This window comes from Camelus bactrianus, chromosome 2 (genome assembly GCF_048773025.1).
Source record: "Camelus bactrianus isolate YW-2024 breed Bactrian camel chromosome 2, ASM4877302v1, whole genome shotgun sequence".
NCBI lineage: Eukaryota > Metazoa > Chordata > Mammalia > Artiodactyla > Camelidae > Camelus > Camelus bactrianus.
The window spans coordinates 31809535-31832518 of record NC_133540.1 but is presented as its reverse complement, the minus strand read 5'-3'; the positions used below and the strand labels follow the sequence as shown (position 1 = coordinate 31832518).

The 22984-nt window shown below is 38.8% G+C and overlaps 1 protein-coding gene across 1 annotated transcript in view; it reads right to left on the bottom strand.

Annotated features, from left to right (window-relative positions):
* Positions 1-22984, bottom strand: part of TTC29 (tetratricopeptide repeat domain 29) — a 723881-nt gene that overhangs the window by 393780 nt on the left and 307117 nt on the right. Inside the window, exon 7 of the mRNA XM_074377718.1 lies at positions 13943-14090. The gene's annotated coding sequence lies outside the window, so the exon portion shown is untranslated. The remainder of the gene's footprint in view (positions 1-13942; positions 14091-22984) is intronic.

Genomic DNA, 22984 nt, shown 5'->3' with positions numbered 1-22984 from the left:
TCAGCACACTTTATATCAGGGAACCCGAGCTGAAAGTTAGCACGTGGGGTGTTCTGTCAGCACAGAAGGCTTATACCATTAGTAGATCTAAATAGAGTTTAGATTGCGGAGCCAAACAAAAATCTAGGTCATGAAGTGCATACAAGAAAAGGTTACAATGACTCCAATTTGAATAAATGCTGTTTTGTGGGAACCAAAGAAATTAATCTTGCAGTCTAGGTAATAAAGGAACACTGACTCGTATATTGATTTACATACATTATTTTTATACTACTTGGGCAGCTTATTCTTTAGGCTATTTGGACTAAAGCATTCTGGGAGGGATCTGGGGTATTTCCATGAGCCAAGTAGGGATTTTTTTATATAAGAACAAAAAACAAAGCTTCTCCAGTTTCTCTGGAGAGCTTATCCCAAGAGACTAACTAAATATTGCAGTGCTGTATAATCTTGAAAATGTAAAACTCTGAAAGAAAAGAAGATGCCCATGAGAATTCTAATTCATGAGACAAAATCCAAAAATGTTGTTCACAGAAATTTAAACTTTTGATATTTATTTAACACAACATAAAGTTGACCATGACATAGTTTTTACACCAAAAAATGAATGCAAAATATACTGGAGAAAAAAATCAATATTTCCCTTTAGGGACCATCAAAAGCCATTATATCTTCCAAATATTTACCAAAGTTCAAGGCTAATGGAAAACATGTATGAAAAGCATTTGATAAATAGATCTGAGTGCTCAATAAAGGAGAAATATAACAAATTTGCCTGGAGTACACTTGATCATGAGAAGAGAGGCTTTGGACTGTTCCCCAATCCATTTTTTTTTTTTAAATATGAGAATCAAAGCTGACTAAATTTAGTTCCTTCACTTATTATTGCACATCATATGCTGGAAATGCCAGTGAGAAAGGGAATTCTTGGAAAATGGAACTATAGGAGAAATTCCTGAAAGAAGAAGAGGAAGGCATGAAACAAGGGAAAAAGAGAAAATATAACTTGAATAACAATAAATTTAATCATCACTATGTAAATGTGATCATGGGAAAATCTCTAAGGAAGTCATATGATTCCTTCTATTAGAAATACTATCTGCATTTCCAGGAAAAATGGTGACCTGAGGACAGATAGGTAACTCTCCCATGGAACGTAAAACAGAGAAAAAAGTGGCATCAGTGATAAAAAATAGGGAAGAGTATCAAGATCATGTCAGAAATGTTAAGGAGGTGTTACTAGAGATGATGTAAAGAGAGCACAGTGGAAGAAGATATGGAGGTTGTAGTAGGCAGGGTGACTGTTCCCCCAAAGACGTCACCTCCTAATACCTGGAATCTGTAAATATGTTATGTTACATGAAAAATGAGAATTCAATTTCCAGGTGGAATTAAGGTTGCTACACAGCTGATCTTTAGTGAGATTGTCCAGGTGGCTCTAATGTAACCACAGAGGTCCTTCAAAGTGGCAGAGGGAGGCAGAAGAGGAGGTCAGAGTGATGAAGAGTGAGAAGGGCTTGATGCATCTTTGCTGGCTCTGAGATGAAGGAAGGGGCCACAAGCCAAGGGATGCAGGAGGCCTGGAGAGGCTGGAGAAGGTGAGGGGCTGTCCCCTACCCAGAGCCTTACAGAAAGGAGTGCAGCCCCGCCAGTGCCTGACGGCGGCCCAGTACGAGGTATGGCAGACTTCTGACCTCCAGAACTGTCAGAGGATTCATCTGTGTGGTTTGAATCACTAAAGTTGTGGTTCCTTGTTTTTGGCAGCAATAGAAAACAAATTTAGAGGCCTCTTAAGAAACTAGCATAGAAATGGATAGAGGAGAGCCTGAAAACTGTAAAGATGTTTCAAATGCTCCTAATTTCAGGACAAAGCTCTGGTAACAAGAAAGGTCTCAGAAAAGCAGCAGCACACAGCTTGCAAAGTCCCTCTGCCCCTGGAATCAGCAGCATTCAAACCAATTGTGATGAAAGGCCCAAAAGCTTGTAGAATGAGCACATCAAAGACTGTACATGCTCTGAGGTAACAGACTTTGTGCTGTTTCTTTCGTATCTCCCTTGGTGCCGTACACTGTAGATGGCATGGGTAAAGATTTCCATGCTTCTCTAAACGTGACTTAGATTGGATCCTTCAACCCCATTTAAAGTTATCACTTCAGCAATTTCTCTTCTTTCCAACATCGTCAACTTTTCTGCTCTCTCTCTCTGGATTATTCCCAACAGCATATTCTATGATGTTCCTTGTCAAATCTTTAAACACACACACACCCCAGCTTTCTCTTGCCCCTCATTCCACTTTCCCACTAGCAACTACCTTATGTCTTTGCTCTAAAACTTCTTAAAAGAGTCATCTCTACTGCTGTTTCCAATTCCTGTCCTTCCATGTTTTTCAAGGCACTTGTAGCAGGCACTATCTTCTGAGAACACCCATGACTACCATGGTGCTAAATGCAATGGTAAGTTCCCGGTCCCCATCTTACTGGCAGCAGCAGCATTTGACCAGCTGTTTTTCTCTTGGCTCCCAGAGCAACCATCTTGCTTTCCCTTCTGCCTTGTTGAATCCTCCTTGTCAGTCTCCTTTTGGGAGAATTCTCTCTGCCTCGATTTCTTAATGGTGGATTAATCTACAGCACACATGTCTCTCCTTTATTTACATTTACTCAGGTGGTTTAATCTAATCGCATGATTTTAAACATTTCTTGGAATCCTTCAACTTATATTTCCAGGACTGATTTTTTTTTTCATTTTTCAGTTTTATTATGTAGAACTGTTACAATTTGACTATACATAATCAATATGTTACATGTAAATACATATACATAATATACTACTGCACATTTTTAAAAATTTACTTATATGTATGGTTCATTGTTTTTAAGAACACTTATAGCTTTTGCTTTTTAAACTTACATAGTTACCAAAGTAAGAAAGTTATAGTGGTTATAACTTTATAGTAGTTATAACTTTATAACTTAGTTATCAAAGGAATAAAGCCAGCCACAAAATAAGAATTAATTCAAAACACCCACTATTAACAGCAACATTATTTATAATTTCCAGGACGTGGAAGCATCCTAAGTGCATATCAATAAGTGAACGGATAAAGAAGATGCAATATATATATGTAATGGAATACAACTCACCCATAAGAAAGAAGGATATTTTGCCATTTGCAGTCCTTCATTCACTTTTTTTTTCACTTCAAAAACTAGAATTTTATAACTGGCATAAGCATTTCCATTTCATTCAAAACAACAAAATACCTAGAAATAAACTTAACCAAGGAGGTTACCTATATTCTGAAAACTAAAACATTGATGAAGGAAATTGAAGGTGATACAAAGAAATGGAAAGACATCTTGTGCCCTAGGACTGAAAGAATCAACATTATCAAAATGGCCATACTACCCAAAGCAATCTACAGATCCAGTGCAACCCCTGTCAAAATACTCATGACATTTTTCACAGAACTAGAACAAACAATTCAAAAATTAATATTAAACCATAAAAGACCTCAAACTGCCAAAGCAATCTTTTGTAGGTCTTCTTTTTTTTTTCTCTTTCTTCTTTTTTTCTCTTTTCTTATGATTTGATCACTAGAGAAGTTCCTTTAATATTTGTTGTAAAGCTGGTTGGTGGTGTTCCAGAACTGATTTCTATCTTCAACTCTACTCTCATACACAAAGCTGCCTACTTTACATCTTCTCTTGGATTTCTAATAGACGTATCACATTCAACATGTACAGAACTCAACGTCCAGTCTTTCCCCTCGAACACACTTTATCCATAGCATACTTCATCTCAGTTAAAGGCAATCCTATCCTTACAGTTCTTCAAGCCAAAAAATAATAATAATAACTTGGATTCTTTCTTAATAATTTTAATCAAACACCCCACATCCATTCCATTTGTAAATACTGTTGACTCTCCTTTCAAAATATATTCAGAATCTGAGAACTTATATTATCTCCATAGCTAATCTTCCCAGTCTAAACCATCATCATTTTTCACTTAAATTACTGCAACAATTTCCTACCAGCTCTCCCCTTCTCCATCCTTCTCCTTTTACTGTCTGCCCTCAACACAGCATCCAGAGTCATTGAATGTCTCTCAGGACTCTTCATGGCTTCCATTTCACTCAGAGTAAAATCCAAAGTTTTAAAACAGCCTCAAGGCCCCACAGGATCTGCCTAACCTCCGTTACTCCTCTGACCTCAAGGTCTGCTACTCTCTCCTTCGTTCACTCCTCATTCATCAGAAATGTGTCACTTGGCCACAGCTCACTTCAAGGGAGCCTGGGAAACTAAGCCTTTTAGCTGGGCACATTGCCACCCAACAAAATAGGGAGATGAGAAATTATTAGGGAGGCAGCCAGCAACTTCATGCACAAATGACTATCTTATTTTTCAAATAGTGAAACAAAGCCTCAGAAAAGTTAGATGACTTTCTTAGAAGTAACTTTCCTAGAAAGTAATTTAGCTAGAAAATGGTAAATAGGAATTCAAATTCAGGTCTGATTCCACATTCCCTTACCCTTCTATTACATTACACAACCTCCCTCATTTATTAGAAGATTACAAATCTCTGGATGATTTTGAGTTGAAAATTTGTTCTCTCAAACTGCCTTTCCCAAAATAGGCATCTCAAAAATGTTCTTGATGATGATTAAAATTATATTTCCAGACAATGTCCATCATTGATTGTGTTACCTGTGCTAGAATGGGATTTTATTTTAAACTCATTTTAAGTGTTTAAGCGTTTCTTCTCTCTGTAGCCACTGGAGTAAAGTCTAACAAATATCTTTGTTTTGCATTTTAACAATAACTTTAGTTCAGTTATGCTCAATCTAGGTGACACATTCTATTCCTCTATGCAGCTTTTTAAATGACAGATGTCTTCTGATTTTGATCTAAGCAAGTTAGGGGGGCCTGGGACTAAGCATTAAGAAAAATTCCCTTATTATTTTAATATGAAGCCAAACTTTAAAATTATAGGTTTAATTAGGTAGTCTTAATAGCTCTAAGCTCTTAAATTCAGAGACTGCAAAGTCTCCTCATGCGATGATAACTACAAAACTCTCCTTCCCCACCTCCCATCACCTCTGTCATTACTCTACATGCCCCAGCCTCAACGAAGTAAGGCACTATCCTGCCGCTACTGTGAGGTTTCATATCTCCATCATTATAGATATGTAGCTGCTTTGAATGTTTTGCTCTCCCTACATCCCTTCATCTGACAGTAAACTATTTTTCCCATCAAGACTCATCATATACATCACTGTCTCTGTGGAGAGAGCTCCTTTTTGGCCCCCACTGCACTGTTGCAGAGACTGCTGGAGGCCACCAAAGATTGCTGCTCTACTTCCTTGTGAGGGTTACAATGATTTTATTAGAAGTAGTGCCAATTTCCCAGCTGCCTTGTGTCAAGGTGGAGCCATGTCACTGGTTCTAGCCAATGGAATGTGGACATAAGTGACATATATCATTTCCCGGAAGAAATCTGTGTATCCTCCATGAATTCCGCCCTCCACCTACCAGCTGCATGACCCCAGGGTGACCTTAAAGTACAAGGTGTTGGAGACAAAAGGTAGAAGCAGCCCCAGTCTCTGAGTCATTGCTTAGTGGAAAGACAGCCCAGGAGAGCTGTTCATTCAAGGTCATCAGCATTGGATTAAAACATAAGAAAGAAATAAATTTTCTTTGTATGAAGCCACTAGGATTTGGAGTTCTTTTTGACAAGAGTTCCCTGTCAAATGAACTTTGTCCTCTACTCAATTTAACACCTTCTTACAGAAAGACTTTTATTTAATGTTTGCCTCCCTTCCTTGTTTGTAAATTACTTGTACTGTAAGTCCTGAGCCCAGCATAGGATAGGCTCTCACTAAAGTTTAGTGAATTGAGTACAATAATGATTACTAAAGGATGCTGGTACAGCTAGAGCTATAGTTCAACTCCACAAGACTCTATCTCCTATCTTGGGCATCTATGGTGCCCAAGAGTTCTTTCCTTTAATTGATGCAGCTGTCCTAATCCCAACACTCAGGACACCTTGATCTGCAAAACTTCCCCCCCACCAACCAAAAGGACCAAGTTGATTTTTTATCACCTCTACCCTGTGTATCAGATCTGTAGCTATCAAAATTTGCCTGGACATCATGCTTTTATCTGATGGATCAGTAAATCCATCTACTGAAATTTTACTCCTTCTTTGGTGAATTCCCAGCAAAATGAGTCCCTGGCACACAGGAATATAGCATGAACATGGCATTTTATTAATATTGCAAGTAGAGAATATTTAGTTCTTAGTGTGTCCATTTTCCCTTTTAGATTCTATGCCCCTTTAAGGCAAAAGTCTCTTGTATCTTTGTATCCTTAGCAGCTACTCCATCGATGTGTTTTTTAGTTAAATGGCATGGAGCAAATTATGGAGTAGAATTAAATACAAAATTTTCTGATTGCTCTCTAACAAAGAGGCTCTTCTATAGGAAATACTTATAACTCTAATCAGATTGAATAGCCATTAAAGTGTAATTGCTTATTTATTTATATTCACAAGTGTATCCCTCCAGAAAAGAGCTAGAGATCACTTTTTGATCAGTAAGAGAACTTCAATTTCCTAGGCTATAAAATGTTTGTGTGTGTGTGTGTGTGTGTGTGTGTGTGTGCATGTCTGTGAATGCATATATCTCACTATGTATCTAAGAGATAAAGCTGTGTATAGCTTTCTTCATCTTTAAAGAGAGCTAAGCTACTGACTATGGCTTTCCCCAGGCTCAGTCTCAATTGACTTAGCAGCCTATTCCAAAGCCGTGTTCATCTCTGAACATTATCCACTAAATGAGAAAAAGAGAATAACAGAAAAGTGGAAAAAAAAACATACTAAGCACATTAAAAAATTAACACACCATACTTCCATTATGTGCCTGGCAAAATTATACATGTGGTTTTAGAATCTATGAATAGAGTAGGTTTTAATAAAATTGCTTATCATGTTTTTCAACCTATGTGGAAACCATATGACAATTTTAGAACCTATAGGTTGTTTTCAAAGCCACACTTCTTGAATAATATTTACTCTTACTGGAAATACTTAGCTTAGGAATCTTTCCTGTATTGCTCCAAAATTCTTTGCATTCTAGAAAGGCTGGGAGGTCTCAGGAACTATGTCTCCCTCTATGTCCCTCACAAGGTACAAGCTAATTGCCTACTCAATTTAATCATGTTGCTTTTCATTATTAAAAATTAAATTACTAACTATGTGAATCTGACATCTTCATCGTCTTTGTTACTGCATTCCTCCCTATGTTCCCGACCTCATAGTCATTGCTCAGTTTTGTAACCAAATTAAGAACACGTGTGTCAGACTTAGCTATCAGAAACTGGAACTCTTCTTAACTTTAATCTGCACAACACCCTGGATTTTTAATGCCATTCATTAAAACCACATTTGGTTCTTTTTATTCTTTACCTCCAAGTTTCAAATAGAAGATCTCTGCCTTCAGAACTCACATTTAGAATGATGAAGGGAAAAAGTGAGCCCTACATATATTTGCCAAGTCGTCCTGACTTTGGTGCAGCTGAATCAACCTCCCTCTGTCCCAAACCAAGCTTATGAAGAGTCCAGCCCATATTTCTAGAAAGGATCTGGCTTGAGTTTAGGCTGTCAGATGACTGGGAGATTTCCAGCTGCTTGTCAAGAAAAATTTGTTGAACAATATGTCTGTGTCATTTATTGTGCCCCAAAGTCAGAGTTATAAGGAAACTTCCTTATTAGGAACAAATCAAAATCCCAAGATTCACAGAGATGGAGAAAGGGCCTCACAGAGATGGAGAAAGGGCCTCACAAAGAGGCATATTGCCTTAGCAGATACTTAAGACAACATGTCAGAAATGAAAGATATTGTTTGAGTGTGATGTGGAATCCCACAGACAATCAAAAGGGCAGCCAAGTCAATACCAGGGGCCTTGGGATCAGGTCCTGGCTCTGGGCCTCAACTACTCATGGACAGATGGGAGGGGCTGCCAGGCTGTGCCTCAGTTCCTGCCTCTGCAGTTGGAACCCTGGATCATCTAGTGCACTGACTCTCCCATCGCCAACCCTGTCAAATACACAGTGGGGTGTGGCCATGTCAATAATGCAGAGACCTCAAACCAACCACAAAGCAAATGGAGCAGAATGGAATGGAGCCTCAGAATCTTGACCTTTTATAAATACTCCGGTTGATTCCTAATCACAGGAAAGAATGAGAACCACTACTTTGGTGCCAATTCTAACGGCAGGCAGGAATTACAACTGAGGGGACAAAGTCTGAGATTCTGGGACTCAGCATCAAGTCCCCCTTCTCGGTTTTCTCACTGCAACTTAGTGCCCCACGTCTGATCAGTGGGTGTTGCCTATACATTACAGGCAACCATAATGGCGATACAGTTTCCATCTTGTGTCTTAGTTCAAATAATTGGGATTTTGGTCTTATACCTCCATGATTCCCTGCCTACAACCTGCCTAAAACTAGCCCACCTCAGAAGATCAGTTCTGTGGCCCCATGATTGGAAATCTGTTCCTGAATTGTTCTGTGGCTTAAGTCTGACTCTCTGATGACTGCCCTCCTGAAATAGAGAATCACTGCCCCTGTGTTTTCCTTTGCTATCTGCCACTCACCTGTCAGAATCATCAGCGCCTGGTGTTTTTGCTGCTTCCCCCAAATCGAGACAACTACTTGTTGCCTATCACCAGAGGCTCCAGATATCATAATCTGGCCCAACTTTTCTTTTCACCTGGCTTTGTGCCCCCAGAACACCATAACTCTAATGCATAGGTTGAGTTTTTCTCCTTCATTACGCTATTACAGTTACCTGGGTCATGTCTAGCCATGCCTCAAAATAACATAAGACATTTTCTAAGGGAACTTTCAGCTAAAATGTTCTACAGTGCTTTGACTTAAGGACCCCCAAAACACATGAAGATGGGTAGCAGGAAACACATTTATGCATGAGTGGATTTCTCAAGTTTTCCCGTATTCCTCCAGGATGGGAGTGAGACAAGGCTACTGGAAATGTAAAGATGAACAAAGAGACAGATGAGTCATACAGGCTGGGACCTCAGAGAGTCATGCTAGGTTGTTAAAAAGTAGAGTAACCAACTCTCTCAGTTTCCCAAGACTGAGGGGTTTCTGGGATGGGACTTTCAGGGCTCAAACTGGAAAAGGTCCAGACATACTAAATGAATTGGCCACCCTAGAATTTGAAATTGTTTGGAGCTATGCTGAATCAAAGATTCAAGATGTGAAAGAATTGTACCAAGAAGGAAAGGAAATTAGATTTTCTTTCGTGTATTTTGAGAAAAATATGTAAATATCAGAATTCATGTATAAAGCACCTCCTCTGTGTCAGGTGTTGCCCATATATAATCTTTCTCAGTCCTCACAACTGAAGCAGTTATTGCAGGTTTCATTTTCCAGATGAGGAAACAGAAGCACAGAAAAGTAGGTAACTAGGTAAGACCACAAGACTAGCAAGTTGTAAAGCCAAGATACAAACCCAGGCAACTTGGCTTTATCCATTTAATCGCCTCAATTCTCTACTGTATTGCATATAGACTGCAAGAATGTTAAAGTTACAGGAAACCATAGCAACTATTTTAGTTAGCCTAAACTCCTCATTTTATTAATGGTAAACCATAGGCCCAGATATTATGAAAGACTTGGGAAGACAGTGTGTAAATCAGAAAGAACATAGGGTTAGAGACAAACAACCTGGGTTTAATCCCTACCTCTGCCACCTGTTAACTGTGTCACTTGTGCAGATTACTCAATCTCTCTATAGCTCAATTCCCTCGTCTGTGAAATGGGGATAATAATCTCTAGTTATCAGGGAGATTTCAGGATTAAATAAGACAATGGATGTAAAGTATTTAGACGAGTTCCTTGCCTACAGTAAGGGATCTATAGATGGGATTACTGTTAGATTTATTGTTAGTAGTAAGACTACAACTGCCTAGTAGTTACTACTAATATCTACTATTACTACTACCACTACCAAGTAGTTACTACTACTGCTGCTGCTACTAGTATGACTCCTGCTTCTGTCACATCATCATCATCATCATCATCATCATCATCATCATCATCATCATCATCATCATCATCATCATCATGCCAGACCACACAGCCATCAATTACAGACGCAGGCTTAAGATCCGGTTGCCTACCTTATCATGATGACATAGGCTCTTCCTTATTATAGAAGCAACATTAAAACCCTACCTGAGAAAGTATTTAATAAAGATTCGTGGCATCCAAAAGATTGCTTGCAATGTGGCCACAAAGTTGCAGATAAGAAGGTACAAATATTTAAATGGCATAGAGCACAAAGAAGCAAACCCAATGCCATGGAATCTTGGGCACTAATGATGTTTCTTTAGAATATTTTCCAAGGAAAATAGAGATCAAGTATATATATATATTGGGTTTTAGTTTATTTTTTTTATTTCTTTTGGCTTCTGTATGTGTATTCTAAATGCATCGAAGATAGTCAACCCCTCTGGATTTTGTAGCAGAGATTGGAGAGTATGATAACACAGCATCCACAAGCTAACTCAACACAGGTCTAAGTTTATGGAGCTGTATTTCTATCAAAGTCAACAAAACAACAGACCTAAAGGGATTTCAGTTCTGTGAGGGGATTTTGGCTTTGAAAGAAGCCATCTTTCTCTCTTCTCCACTTGACATAATGAAATGTTATTAACACATGTTCAGATGTATAAACATTTCTAAATAGGGATATGTGGTAGAACAGTTTGTAACTCTCTGTGTCAGACACAAGCCGTTCCACATAATCATTTTTTCTTATGCAAGTAACATATTACTAGCGTGAAAAATTTACAAAATGATTTAATTAAAATAAAATTAAAATCATAATCCCACAATCTGAGATGATTTTTGGCCATACCTTCTTGTTTATATTTTCTTTTTCTAAGCAAATCAAAATTCATACAGAAGTAAATATACACAATTTTAATGTATCATACTGTAGTCCTTCTTCCCATAGCAACATACACTTCCATATATAATACATAGAATAATTATTTTGCAAACCATGGTTTTAAATAGTTGCCTGACAGTCCATATGTTAATGCACCATAAGTTACTAGTCAATCCACTGTTCTTGAAGAGTTGAGTTGTTTACAATTTTCTTACTGTTACAATGTTTTTATAAACAGCCTTGGTTTACATACCTTGGCACATTTGTCTAAGTATTTCCTTTGACATAAAAAATTCCTAGAAATGGAACTTCTGAATCAGATACTGCACATTTTAAGGGTTCTTAATATATACTTTGTATTTAGAATATTCTGCGGGTATTTGTAATATGTATACATAAATATTGCCATATTTATCTATAGAACCAGTGCACTAATTTGCACTTCCAGCAGGGGGATCAGCGAGTTTGCCCCACTGCCCTTTATAGCTGAGTGAGCCATGGCTTGCCTGGGTGGTCATGGCTTCCCACAGAAGAAGTCTATGAAAACACTCTCATCAGTGCTACTTCTGTGACATGAGGAAAAGACAGGAGACACACCTAGCTGCGGGGAGGACTTCTTGCTCCACCTCTGGCTAACAGCTGCTGGCAACGCCCATGTCTAATGTGACGTCCCAGACTATCAAAGGAAAACACCATCCAAAAAGAACAAGGCAACTGAGAGACACTACTAGAGAGAAACGTTCTGGTTTTTAAATGCGTATCTCTTTTGCCTGAACAAATAGGACAGGAAAAAAAAAAAAAAAAAAGACTGGCCATGTTTGGCCACTAAGAATAATTTTTCCTCTGAAAATACTGGGGGGAAAAAAGAGAGAGAGGAAAGAGAATCATTACAGATTTCCAAAATCTGCTACAAATTTCTTGGCCAGTTAGACTGGAATATTAGAAGGCCCAAAGGACAAAAAACAAACAAATAAATAAAACCCAACTATCTCTTGTGCTTGAGTAATAATTTCAATTGTTTCCCACGAGAAGATTTAAAAACATTATAACCTGGGCATCTCCATGGATGTAAGCAGGGGCAGTGCAACAGAATGAGGCACAATACCTCTTCCTCACGTGGCTGGCTTTGCGTTGAAGGGAGCTACTGCGTGCATGTAATGGGGCAGCTCTACCCTCTCCTGGAGCCCACAAAGTCAGCACTGAGGGGGACAGCGGGCGTGTGTACACCATGGTTAAGGCTGCAGCTGGAAGGAGGCCACAGGACAATGCATGAGGCCATGAGGGAGGGGTTTCTTAATTGCCTGGCGCTTACTACAGCCTTTCCCAATAGCAACTCATTTACTCCTATGACAAATTATACCCATCTTCCAACGGGGAAACTGAGGCATGCAGAGATGAACGATTTTGCCCAAGATAATACAGCTAATCAGTGGAAGAGCTAAGCTTCAGAACCAGGAAACCCAGCTCTAAACCTCCACACTCTTAGCCACATGGGTACGCCATCTTTCAGGGTACAGTGATAGAGACAGGGTAGGACCAAAGTCCTGAAGACTAAGGTTCATGTCCCAGGGCCACCGTCTATTAGCTACTTCTATAAGTGACCAAAGGGCATTTAATTTTTCTAACTCAGGTTCCTAGTAGAATAGATGTCCTAAAGTTCAGACACTAGCTCTGTCTTTATCTTCCTGTTCCAACCCCCGTCCCATGCCCACCTGGATACAGAGCTCAGCACAGCAACCAGTTCCCCATCCCCAAGAGGCTTCTACTGAATGAAATCTGCATTTGAACTCACTACCCAAATGATTTTCATTCACACTAAAGTGTGATCATTATTCCCCTAAAGAAGCCTTTGTTATAAAAACATTGGAACCATCTCTGTACGCTGATGAAGGTGGTCAAAAGGTACAAATTTATAAGATAAGTAAGTACTAGGGATATAATGTTCAACATAATTAACATACTTAACACTGCTGTATGTTATGTATGAAAGTTCTTAAAAGAGTAAATCCTAAGAATTTTCATCACAAGGAAAATTGATTTTTTTTCTTTTCTTTAATTTTTGTACCTATATGAGACAATGGATGTTCACTAAACCTAAATGGTCATCATTTCATGTTGTCTGTAAGTCAAGTCATGCTGTACACATTAAACTTATGCAGTGCTAAATCTCAATTAGATCTCAATAAAACTGCAAGAGAAAATAAATTAAAATATCAGAATAATAAATCTTGCTTTTCTGAACATTTTGAAGGGGACACAGAGGTGGGAGAGGAAACATATCGCACAGTGCAGCAGAAACGATTTTAAAATTCCCCCATAAATATCCCCTTTGATCCTGTAGCTCCACCCTGTCAAGTGGGGAAAGGCACCTTCAATGCCACTTCCTTCTTTCAGTTCCCAGAATTGATAACTGAATTTTCTGATAACTGAAAATTTCTGAATTTTCACCTGGCCATCTTTAAGATAAGATCTTTAAGATCTCACCTCTCCTTTATAAGTTGTAAATAATTTAACAAGTATGGTCCTCCAATCAGATAATGGATGTGAAAATACCTCAAAAAAGGAAGTGTTACATTAATAAAAGTTATCATTAATATTCCCCTAAAAGATGGTACAAGCTGAATGACTTAAAACATTAACTTATCTAAATTTATGATTGACATACACGCAATGAGTGATTAGAGGAGGCATTTCTTCACGTTGGTGACTGATACCAGGTTAACACTCTCCCACAAACCATGCCTTGGCGTGATGCGTCAGAAACAACATAGAGCTGGCGAGACAAATTTCCAAATCTGACTTCAAGCAACTCTCTCTTAAAAATGCCAACAGCCTTTTTCCTCCTGTTTGTTAGTTAATCCTTCTGGTCCTTCTCTTACCATCTTACTTTCTTACTTTCTAAACATCTCAAATGTGTATTCTATACCATTGTCTCCACGTTATCCCTCAACACCTCGTTCCTTTTTTACCTTGAAATCCAGACTCTCACTCTCCAGTTCTACGATGAAATGGCTGCTTGTAATTCCACCAAGACCTCCCTGTTGGGAAATACAGTGGCCGCGTCACCTTCCTCATTCTTCTGACCCTCCAGACTGCATGCGACATTTTCAAGGCAACCTAGGGAAGAGTTTCAGCGAAGAGGATTCCTACTCAAAGTCAGATAATATGAATCAATTTGTCCAATTGTATTTTTTCAATTTTAAAAGGTGTATATTTTAACCCCCTACTTTGCTCACTCAAATTCTTCCATACTATATAGTTCAGATATGAATGAAACTTGATAGAGGTCTTCCCAAATTTGACAGCAATCTTAACAATTGACATGACATTACCAGGAACAAGTTATAAAGCTGAACATATTTTTTTGGCATTGTTCATAATAAAAAATAAATTTCAATCATCCAGAGAAAAGACTGAATTGCATTTTCTCTATGAAAAATATTACAAAATTACTCTCTTAGGCAGAGGTGATTAAAAAAATTGTAGTCAAAAAATATAGGGGGAAACAGTAATGTGGAAGTGTGCAGGGCAGCATATTAATAAAAACATTATGCTATTTTTTCTGGATTTATGGTAATATCATATTTCCCAGATTTTGTTCACTTACAGCTTCTCATGATTTTTTATTTGTCATAAATATTTACTTTTTAAAGATGCTTGTGTTTTTAATTCTGTAAATAGATTCTAAGGAAGATGTCCTCAAATTGTGGAAGCTTCAGGCCCGTCCAAACTTGCATCCTATTAATTATACACTAGCTCTTCTGTCTTAGGAATACAGACTATTAACTCAAGTACTTTGCTGGATAATAAAAATGAGGTATTATTATTCAGATCTCGTTAAATGACAGTAACTCCCCTCATTTCTCCCATCTTCCTGGCCCCCTACCATTTCCCTGTCTCTGAGTGTACTCACAACAGTGCTACATGCTGAGGATATAAGATAAATATATAGTATCTTTGCCTCAGGTAGATTTGAGCCTATTGAGGAAGAAAACGTGAACACTAACGTAATAGGAAAGAACAAATCTGACTCTGTATTACATCTGTTCCTTGAGCTCTAACCCTGTGCTCTATTTCCTGTGCTGAGTCATGCTGGTTCTGCACCTTTTACAAAAGAATGTTGCCTAGAGCCTGAAATATACAGGAGAGCCCATTCTCCAGGCTCCGACCTTTAAGGGTATAACACTTTTCCATCCATATAGAGATAAAAAGTTGCAGAACAGAGAGTGACATTTATTGTGTTGGAGGTTTACAGGAATATCATGACCTGACCCATGTGGACAGCTGTGAGAACAAAGGATTTCCACACCAAGAAGTTTGCAACAACCAACCACATCCCCTCCCCTTTTTAGTATAAAAGGAGCCTGAATTCTGACTTGGGTAAGATGGTTCTCCAGTCATTAGTTCCCCCAACTTCTTGGTCTGTTGGCTTTCCAAATAAAGTCATTTTTCCTTGCCCCAACACCTCATCTCCCAATTTATTGGCCTGTGGTACAGCGAGCAGAAGAAGTTTGAGCTCGGTAACAGTAACAATTATGCAATAACTTGATAACTACTCTGAAGGAGTTAAGAGCAGAGTGCAGAAGGGAGAGAGACTGATTACATGTTGGAAATTCAGGAAAAGGATCATCATAAAAGGTAACAGTGTGACCAAATAGGACCCTATGGGGCCTTCTCGGGTGGACCACCCCCAATCCCATATCCTCGGCTGTACCTCCTCTCTGAAGTACTCAGATAATAGTATCTCATGTATATTTCCTTATTTTTACAGATGCAAAAACCACAACTACTTGATAATCGAGAGTCCGTGGCCCCCAGACTTTCTGGTGCCCAGGGTTTGATAGTGTTGACTGCCCTGTTACCTCAACATCACCCAGTCAGAGAATTGTGCACCAGCTGATCACATACTCTGTAACCCCCCTCCCTCACCTGGCCTTTAAATATGCTTTGCTGAAACCCTTCAGGGAGTTAGGAGTTTTCTTGGGCATGAGCCACCCCGTCCTCCTTGCTTGGCCCTGCAATAAACCTGTCTCTGCTCCAAACTCCAACGTTTCAGTTTGGCCTCACGGTATGTCAGGGACACAAACTTGTCTTCAGTAACAGCAGCTGAAATGAAACTGGAAGAATGGAGGAAGATGCCTGGAGAGGAGGGAGAGGGCCACCCCGGGAGGAAAGTCGCAGGTGAACTTCTGTAAGGAGAGCAGCTAAGTCATTCTCAAGAACACAGTCAGATACGCTGTGCTGGCACACAGACAGCAAAGGAACAAAAGAAAACAAGCCACTGAAAGGAGAATCACTAGCTTCTCAGAAGAATTAATAAAAGATAAGTTTATACGTGGCATCCCCTATGATACCAAATGTTTATAAAGCTTGAAAATTTGCCAGCTCAAGCTCAGAGAGGCTGGAGCACTGAATCCTTCAACACTTGTTAGCTGTGTCACCCAGGACAACTGTGTAATTCCCCAAGCCTCAGATTCCTCATCTGTGAAATGATCATATTAGCACTTAGATCCAAAACTTGTCATGAGGATTAGACCAATTGTGTGTACTGGAAAGTAATGCTGAGCAGACATTATCTCTTATTATCAATTGAGGCCAACATACCCAGGTTTTTTCTAACAATAAAGAGAGTGGCGAATTGCCCATCTCTTCGTTATACTGACGATTAACTTCGGGAAAGTCAGTACCTGTCAGCCACCAGAACAGTCAAGCTGGAAGCAGGAATACGTTCTTGCAAATAGCCAGAGCCAGGCAAAGAATTCCAGAAATGCTCTCACATTCTCTATGACATTCCTTTAAGCACCAAATAATTTAAACACACAGCCAAAGCACTCCACATCAGAAATATACACACAGGATACAAAGGCCAAAAAACAAATCACAGTTAAAAATAGTCCTCTGTAAGGAAGTAAGCACTTAATTCTCTGTGCTGTAAGACGTTGTTCAGAATATACCCCCATACAAGGGAAGATCTTGTCGCTTTCAGGCTGGTAGGAGTGTCTCCAGGCTGTGCTGTTCTGCACTCCTTGGAGAGACCCCTTTTTTAGACAATTGCACCTGAAGCAATAGCTTGATAGAATCCAGCCTTAATAGAATTAATTGCTTATTTAATGCTAAAATTGCACATTTTTTTAAGTAGGGATGTCAACCTACTAGATTTAATCAAAGAAAAATATAGAGCAGTGAACTGTGTTGTTTCAGTCCAGAAGGCCCTTGAATTTGTCACTTTAGAATTAAAAGGTAAATATTCAGTCCTAAAGATACTGGGTAAGGGCAGCTGATAGATCTGTCTTCTCACGATTAAGCCATCCTCTTGGTTTTTGTGACTGGCGATTCTGAAACTCCATCTACCAGTTGATTCTCCCAACAAACGTGGCTGTAATAACAACAATCTGTGAATATTGGTTGATTTGGTTGGGTTTGGTTTGGAATACTATGGTACAATACGTTCATAATCTAGAACCTGAAATACACAACAATTTCTTAAGCAGGTAACAATTGCCCCTGAACACAAAAACACAGGAAATTTTGCTCTCAAAAGTGTTATCAATAGGATCTGAACCACTGCTGGCCATCACATGAGAATATGTAAATGTGAGACCCTGAACTTACTCATTTCTCGGCTTTTCCCCAAGCCCCAATTTCACCAGGTATGTTGTGCCAGAAGATTCTAACAACCCTGCCCAATAATCTCTTACCAGAGAAGCAATGGGTCATGAAAGGAGAAGGGACAAATCATGTCTTGAAGGAGGACGTGCATGAAAGGAGGGTGGTGTCCTTTCACTGGAATGAGGCCCCTTTACAGGTCTCAGTGCATGAGACTGACAGTCGTGAGATGACGGGGAGAGCACTGAGCAGCTCTGCAGCCATATGTGCCTAGAGAGTTACAACTTCCGAAGGCCGTGGACATGGGCTGATGGACCCAATGGCTTCCCACCAAACTGAATGGTTTAACCTGGCCACCTGAGAGCAAGTGATCACAGAACATCTCTAGGGGAAAACACTACATGGGTGGTAAGTTTTATGGTCCATCAGAGGATCGTTATATGGTGACATTGGAGACAATCTTGAGGTAGCATGAGTTTTAGGGGAAAAAATTACATTTTAAGAGCATTGCCTTTAAGAAGGGACTCAGAGAAAATAGGGTAGATAATAGCGTTATTAGGCTCCATCCAGCCACATGCGTTTTGCTTATGTTTCCTCCCACCTCAATGTTAGGAAAGAAGTCCCAAAAATGTTTTATTGAGGGAGAAGCACAGGGCTTCTATTATTTCCACATGCACCCTTCTCAGGGCTACACATCATCAGCCATGCTTAAATGAAGTGCAATATTTCCTGAATTTGCAGCTAGCGGGGCTACTTGGGAACCTGCCTTCATACTCTCAGCCCATCCTGGGGTCTCTGCCAGATCTGAGATATACCAACAGCCTACAGAATTTCATGTTTATCTCACTGGAGAAAGTTAGGTCTGGTGGTGTTAATATTTAAAAGCAGTGTTTCCCAATGTTTCCCACATCACGGCACTTAGAGAAAGGGATAGTATCCCTACTCTGCAGTAAGCAGATAAGTCAGCGTCTGTCCAGAAGTAACTAGCAGGGCAAGGAGAGGAAAGTGGAAGTGAGGAGTTCAGAGACCCTACATTATGCCCCATCATCCTGGACTACATAGATCAATGGTCCAAGAACCCAGCACAGCATCTTCCAGGGAGATACTGCCTTAAAGAGTGTGGATGTTTCAAGTGGTCCCTGGGATGTATAAATAAGATTCTGAGGTCCTTGTGGTATCAGTAGCCTTTATGTAATGAAACTGGAGGCTATCATCATTATTATTTATCAGAAGGTAATACTTCTACATTGCTAATTATGCTTCCTCCACTGTTTAAATAATTTTGACTGCTATGAAAACATTTCATAAACAAAACATTCAGTTACAGCCTTAATTTCATCTTTTAATTCTCTAAGGGGTTGGCATGAATGTAGTGGAAAGCACAGGCTTTCAAGTAAAAAGTCCTCCTTGCAAATGTTGATTGTGCCCGCGTAGGGCCAAGGACAGACCTCACATCCTCTCTGAGCCTCGGTTTTCCCAGATTCAATGGGGACAACAATACCGACTTCAAAAGGTAACTATGATTTTAAAATAAGTTTGAAAAGTTGGTAGCACAGAGAAATAGATATGTATTAAATATTAGCTCACTTCCTCTCCATGGAAGGGAGTTGTTATTATAAGCAGTTAAATTCCCATATCTGCTGTCTTACTTTACTCCTTTCTCCTGCATTCTGTTGTCCTCCATCCTCTGCCCTCTGCCACCTGCCTCTTTGCCTCCTTGCCTAGTTTTCTATTTCTACATTGTCTGCTGCCTCCCTCCTTATTGGGCTCTTACTTTCTTCTCTCTCAAAACTGGGGCAAGGAGGGAGGAAAGGGGGCATGGATGGGAACAAACAGGAAATAGGGTCATTTAATTCCATGCAGCTCCCAGCTCTTACAAGGCATTGCCCAAATCATTTCAAGTAATAATAAAAAATAAAAGAAAATAAATCATCTTCATCAGACAATCACTGGGTTCAAGCCCTGTACTGTTTGACCTCTCAATTTCCATCAATACTTTTTATATCAGTAGTTCTCAACTTTTCATCACTTTATATGCCAGGAAAAGCCAAAACAGATGCATCAGTAGGAACTGTCCATGCAAATAGTGAGTCTTGTTAAAAGAAAAGGACCTACATATTAGGTACTCAAGTAATTTTTGTTTATTGCATTAATGTTTCAAATATTCACCAATACAAGTACTTGAGGATGCAAATTTGAGCTGTGCTATGAATTCACAAACTATATACAAAGCTATTGCTCTAGACCTAAGAAACCATTGAGTTAAACCTAAAATAAACTTGAAAGAAAGATAGTAGATATTTATAATCTCTTTCTTTTATAATTTTTTTCATTATCATCTGTGATACAGGGAAAGCAATGAATGTACTTAAAGTGGACAAATGTTCTCTGAGTTCTCCTAGTCTAATCACCAAAAAAAAAAAAAAAAAAAAGGAATTAAAAAGAAACTGACTTTAACAGTGTGGTGGAGACAGCAAGAATCAGCACACCAATAAAATCTCCAGGACTGGATGATTCAGTAGCTCTCAACCTTTACACCAGCTGACATGCCAGGAAAAGGCAACACAGATGCAAGCTGTGTTGCAGGCTGGGACACATCTCCCACCGCTTTCTGAAGTGCTTGCTCTAGCAGTACAGATACTATGAACTTAGCTGAAAAGAGCAGGCATCATACCGTCTTGGTAAGCTTCTAAACAAAAATGTCAACATGGTTGGAAAGGCAGTAACACGAACCATCTGAAACTGCCACTGATATAAAGCAAGCATAGAAGTTGGAGAGCATATGAGGCATTTTCACAGTCATCTCAATAACAGCTTTGTCCACAGGCGCTGCTTGTAGCTTTTAAATTAATAATTACTGTTGTTATTCTTTGTGTTGCAATCACTCATAGGATTCTAGACATAGAGCCATGTGGGGAAAGGGATTCTGAAGAGGTAGGGTACCCAATGTTAAAGGATAAACTGAGGTGTATTTAAAAATTTAAGAGTTTATTTGATCAAATAGCAATTTGAATCAGGCAGCATCCAATCTATCAGATAAAAAGAAGCTCCAAGGGGCTCTACAAAATGGAAAATTTTATAGGCAGAAGGGAGAAGGGACAAGGACCTAATAGTAGGCAAAAAAGCAGCTTGGTTATTGCAAAGTTACTTTCCTTTAGGGGATGGCAGGGTCTCTCAGGCAGATTACCTAACCAGTGTTGATCAGGATATTCCTGATTGGCTGATTTAAGATTCCAATTCTGGGAGAGCTGAAGCTGTAATTAAATTAAGTCTCAGTTTTGTGATGCGGAACTTAGCATAAGTGATTCCATTTTGGGCCAGTTCTTTTGTTTTAAACACCAACTCTATTGATAAACTTTCAGTAAATTTGCCTATGAGATGTATAAAGAAGTCGTAGTAATGGGACCCATAAGTCAAGAAGCATAATACTGCCAAAGCCTCAGATTTTATTCTCTTGCTAAGAAAAAAAAAAATGGAATCAGGTGGATTTATTGTCATTTTAGAAGCAAAAAGTAATCACAAAATGAGATTAATATCTGTATTTTAGTGTCTATATTAATCTGTCTCCAAAATCCCTGTAGTAGAAATTTCTGATTAATTTAAACTTTACAGTAATAAGATTTAAAGGACACTATGAACTCATCCACAAAACAGAAACAGACTCACAGATACAGTAAACAATCCTACAGTTACTGGGGAAAGGGGTTGGGAAGGGATAAACTTGGGAGTTTGAGATTTGCAAATGTTAGCCACTACATACAAAAGTAAATTTAAAAAAAGAACAAGTTTCTTCTGTATAGCACAGGGAACTATATTCGATATCTTGTAATAACCTTTAATGAAAAAGAATATGAAAATGAGTATATGTATGTTTATGTATGACTGGGACATTGTGCTGTACATGAGAAATCGACACATTGTAACTGAATGTACAATAAAAAAATTTAATTAAAAAATTTTAAAGAATTTAATATAATTCTGCAGAATATTGTTCTACTAAGACGAATACTCTTGGATGGGGGCAGGATGGCTTAGTTGCACAATGACAGGGGAAACCATTCACATCGAATTAATGTGAAAGCTGCCCCCAGGAGAGGGGCAGCATGGAGGCCCTGCATGAAAAGAAAAGAGGCAAAAAGCGAGAGCAGAGAAAGGAAGGTGGGGGGGATCACTGAGGCTCTACCCTCCTAGGCAAATTTTCACTCATAAAATGTTTAATCATTGATAGGGGGATGTTTGTCAGGAAACATCTCAAATAACAATCTAATCTTACATCTAAAGTAACTAGAAAAAAAACGCAAAATCCAAAAACATTAGAAAAGAACAATGAAACTCAGAGCTGGTTTTTTGGAAAGATAAACAAAATTGGTAGACCTTTAGCCAGACTAATCAAGAAAACGCTGTGCTGTTTTGTACAGTGCAGGAAACCATCATCGGCAAAATGGAAACTCAATCTACTAAATGGGAGGAAGTATTTGCAAAAGATACATTCAATAAGGGGCTAATACTCATACAGATGACCAACAGAAATGTGAAAAGATGCTCAACATTACTAATTATCAAGGAAATGCAAATCAAAACCATAATGAGTTATCTCCTCACTTCTGTCAGAATGACTTTCATCCAAAGGACAAATAAGAACAGGTGCTGGTGAGGCTAGAAACCCTCACGCTCTGCTGGTGGGAAAGTAAGTTGATGCCATTATGGACAACAGCATGGCGGTTCTTCAAAAAATTAAATGTAGAACTACCATATGATCTAGCAATTCCATACCTATATGGGTCTTGTTCTTTTATCCATTCAGCCACCCTGTCTTCTGACTGGAGTATTTAGTCCATTTATTCTAAAGTTATTACTGATACGTATGTACTTATTGCCATTTTGTTAACTGTTTTCTGGTTGCCTTTGTACTTCTCTGTTCCTTTCTTGCTCTCTTGCAATCTTCCCTTGTGATCTGATGACTATTTTTAGAGTTTTGTTTGGATTCTGCTTCTCTTCATCATTTGCAGATCTATTGTAAGTTTTTGGTTTTGGTTACCATGAGATTTATATATAACAACCTATGTAGATAGGTGTCTATTTTAAGTTGATGATCTCTCAAGTTTAAATGCATTCAAAACGCCTACCTTTTCATTCTACCCACAATGTTTTACGTTTCTGATATCATATTTTACGTCTTTTTATTTTGTTTATCCCTTAACTACTTACTGTAGATATAGGTGATTTTACTACTTTTGCTTAATCTTCCTATTAACTTTTTAGGTGGTCAGTCCACTACTTTTACTATATCTTTGCCCTTATCACTGAGAATTTCTCCTTTCATAATATTCTTATCTCTACTTGTGGCCTTTTCTTTTCCACATAGAAAAGTCCCTTCATTATTTCTTGTAAAGCTGGTGGTGCTG